The following is a 4,441-nucleotide window of genomic DNA, read 5'->3' on the forward strand; positions in this document are numbered from 1 at the left end:
ATATATGTATATATATATATATACTTCATACCAATCTAATTAGGTTTGCAAAATCTGTCTTTGCTCAGTCGGAAATCACAAGCACACATTTAAGGCTTCCACGGCTCGTGCGTCCAGCGGAATGATTCTTGCTTTGGGTGCGAGAAGTCCCGGGTCCAAATCCGGATGAGCCCAAAGACTAAAATTTGTCCTTGCTGATGGATTTCTTAAACACTTCAAATAATCGGCAGGTTCTCAAGTATGCCTACATTGCTCTTCTTGACTCCTCAGTCTAATTCAAGCTATGCTAGGTTACAATGGACTATAGTTGTTGCTGACAATGACTTCAGTCATTCAACTTTGTGACATGTAAAAACATCTAACGCTAAAGTACAATGTGGCGGTTAGTCCAGGGAACCAGTAGGGTGAGAGTGACGTCCAAGTTAAGTGCAACAACTCATTAGATTTTTATGAAGGATCTATAATTATACATGTTATATTGAACTCTGCTCTCCAGTGACAGTTTACAAATTTTGACTTGTCATCTTGCTTATTTTTAACTCCTCATCTGTTGTTCAAGGTTAGCGAAATGTGGTAGTGTGGACGAGTGGGCCAAGGCGCTAGATTTAGGCTCCAGTTTCTTTGGTGGAATGGGTTCAAATCCCACCACTGCAAAGGTTGATAATGCTGTTTGTAAGTTTACATACAACTGCTGCTTCTAACCTAGAATAGGGGTTTCTCAAGGTCAGAGCAGCAGCAGTAGTGGTGGTGTCTCATACAAATTCCACTTAAGTTGTAATGGTGCTCTGCCAAGGAGACATCATACTCAAACAGCTATGAAGTGGTGTTGATTTCCATTCTAAGAATTATAGCTATATTGGCAGTCCATATATTTCACAAGAGAAACGTAACTGTTGTTGTTTAAACATTACAAACCGGTCCAGAAGAACTCTGATCAAAGTTTTTCAAAGCTTGTAGGTCTATCCAGGGTTTGAACCAGGCCCTCTCACACCCAAAATGAGAATAATATGTCTAGCCCAACAAAGCCCTAAACCCCTAGTTCAACAATGCTGATTAGCAAGCCAGCCAGTGCAGGTAACAAACCATGACCTGTCACCTTGTCTGTCTCCTCTGTTATTAGAAGAACCATGCAAGGCAAGCAACAGCTTCACATTTGTCATATTAAGTCTTTTAATGTAGGTAGAGTGGCATAAGGCGCTGTATTTTTGCTCCAGTCTCTATGGATGCCTCGGTTAAGATCAGAATGCTACCAAAGACGGCTTTTGTTAAATCAAGGTTCATTGTAACCTACCATAAACGCAGGAAAGTTGGTGTTAGATTTGTGTCTATCAGGTTATGGTATATGGCCATGAACAAATTCTGTGACTTCCATCTGGACAATGAACACTGCCCAGGAAGGCTACAAATTTACTCTCCGAGCTCATCTGTGATTTGAACCTGGGACCGTTCCAGCGCAAAGCGTGAATCACACGCAGAGACCAACAAGCCTCAAATATCATTCATGCGATTGTTAAGAGGCAAGTGTAGCTAACAATGATGACATGTCTCCTCTGTTATTAGAAGTATCATGGAATTTAATTAACAGCTTCACAAGCTTCACAATTTTAGTCTTTGGGCTCATCCGGATTTGGACCCGGGACCTCTCGCACCCAAAGGAAGAATTATTCCGCTGGACGAACAAACAGTGGAAGCCTTAAATGTGTACTTGTGAGCCAACAAAGATTTTGCTAAAGCCTTTTTAGATTGGAATGAACGATATATAATTATGCATGATATATTGAACGCTGCTCTCCCATCCCATGCCTCATCTGTGATCCAAACCAAACAAATTGTGGTAGTGTGGCCGAGTGGTCTAAGGCGCTGGCTTAAGGCCCTAGTCTCTTCGGGGGCGTGGGTTCAAATTTCTCCACTGCCAAGGTTGGAAATTACAAGTTCTGAAGATCAACCATGGTTGTGTCTCATACAAATTCCACCTAATTTTAATTCCTACACTGAACCTGTGCTCTGCCTGTCTCTCCTCTTAATTTCCTTTAACCCAATTATAGTTATATTGGGCGATCCTTGTATTTTACAAGAGAAATGTTACTGTTGTTGTTTGAACATTACAAACCTGTTGTCGTGGTTATTTCTGTAATAAAGGATCGTGAACAAATTATTTGCTGCGTGTATATTTATTTTAGAGGAAAAGAGTTAGTCATTGCAATGAGAGGAGAGGCAGAGAGCGAATCGCAGGACGCAGCCTGTAGTCGAGCTCACCCGTCCTGCCGGATACAGGAAGTAGGCGTGTATATATGTGGTGAGATGTGTGAGACCGTTGGGGTGGGGTGATGCACTGCCCTGTCTGGTGATGACCTTGAAGTCCTTGTAAGGATTCTATTCGACTATGTGTTTGAGTGTGTTGTTTTAGTCTAGAAGTGGGTCGCAGGTTTTCCTTGTTGCGGGAATAATGTGCCCTTGCCTAGAGTGTATGCTGTTCAGATAGTGTTTGGCAAACATGTTATTGTAGAAGCGGAAAAGGAGGATTTTGCCTGTACATATCCCTCCTTTTGTTTATATTTAAAACATCAGTACGAAAGAAAATCATCTCAAAAACAGCAAAATATGAACGCACTCAAAATAAGCGAAAACAGCAAAGTATTAACACTCAAAAAATAAGCAGATAATTGACAGATATATAGAAAACCTCCGTCGGCAAACCCGAGGACATCTAGGGACTCACACCCCAAGGTTTAAGAGAACCCATCATAAAGGGAAGAGGGACGGAGGTCCCTAGCAAACTGTGGAGAAGTCGTCGTCTGTGTCGAAGTCGGGGAGGGATAGGGAAAAGGGATCGTCGGGGCAGGGGGCGTCCATCTGAGGAATGGCAGAGTAACGGACGAAAGCCGAAGAAACGAGTTTAGTGACGGCCGAACGAGCGTGAGCAACAATACACCATGATAAAGCCAAAAGGAGGCCCAAGCCGACCACAACGATGGCGCAGGCACGAAGGAGCCACAGGTCTGTGAGCCAGGACCGCCAGTCCCATCGCGAGGGGGGAGGGACGTCGTCAGCCTAATCGTATGGGAGATATTGCCGGCTGCATCTGGAATGTAGGTGCAGCACGAATCGGCGATAACATGACAGAGGCCGCCACTGAAAGCTAGGATGATGTCGAGGGCGGCTTGGTGTTGTTGTAACATATTATGCGTGGCTGTCATAAAGGGAGTGAGAGTGGAGAAGCCGTCAGTGACAAGTGCAGTGAGGTTCTCTCAACGCATGTCAAGCGTCGATGTTGTGGCCGTTATTGACTGCACCCCACCAAGGGAGGACTCCGGATAAGTATTTTGCGGTGCCTGACGTGAGTTCTCCTCTGTGAATTTTGTGGCCGTTGGTGGTGGGATCGGGATAATGGGGATAATAATGCGTGGTATGAAGTAATCTATCCAGTATGGTAACAGCGGGACGTTGTTTAATGAGGGCGCAAACGCCGAACCAAGACTGGGGAAGGAACTGATGTAGGAGAGGGCCGCAAAGCCACAAGACGTCGTGACCCGTGCCAGCACCGCAATCGTTTGGCCAGAACAACATGGTAGAGGTGAGATTTTCACTCCCGGAAACGTTACGGAAGAGATGGTAGGAGTTGACGCCGTGGGAAGAGTTGGCGAACAAGAGACAGGACGAGACATTATGGATGGGCGGAAGGCCGCAGTTGTTATCATAGGTAACCGCACAGCCTGTGGTGTTGCCAAGATATACACAAGTACGATGTTGTGAAACGCAGAGGGCGTGACAGAGACCCAAAAGGAAGTTGGGGTGAACGGTAGCAACCGGCTCAAGGAGCGCGCCAGCTCGGGAGTGGAAGGTGATGCTGCTATGGGCACGTAAAGCCTGATTAGAGTACAGGGAACACAGGGAAGGTAGATTAGGCCTAGAGAGCCACCACCTATTTGGGCCCACTACGGGATCGGTGAGTGAAAGGAAGGTGCAATACAATTCATCGGAGGTGAGGGGAACGGGGCGGACGGGGAGGGCTCCCGTCACTGTATGGAGAAAAAGGGTGCAGGCGTAGCAGGAGTTATTAACTTCTGCGGCCTCAATCCAGGAGCGCAGTAGGCGCCACCAGAGGTTCATTCCTAGGTCTTTTTTTATCTGTTATCTGGGGACACGGGTGGACCTACTCCATAAGACAGAGATTCACATAATGGACAGATTTAAAGGCGGTGGTGTCAGGGGAGGAATATATATGTCTGGCGAATATAGCGATGAGACGACGGTGCGGCGGGCGGGGGTCGAACTACCAACCAAAAATAGCCGCATGGATCGGTGCCTGAAAGGTAGGCGCATATGACGAAGAAACCAAAGTTGTTTACTTGGAGTCTGGACATGGTTATCATGACCATAGCGTTAAGATTAGAGAGCTTTTGGAGCTTTAGTCGGTTGGTCAGGTCAGACTGGTCTTGGG

Source organism: Zeus faber, assembly GCF_960531495.2.
Source record: "Zeus faber genome assembly, contig: SCAFFOLD_44, whole genome shotgun sequence".
In the NCBI taxonomy this organism is placed as follows: domain Eukaryota; kingdom Metazoa; phylum Chordata; class Actinopteri; order Zeiformes; family Zeidae; genus Zeus; species Zeus faber.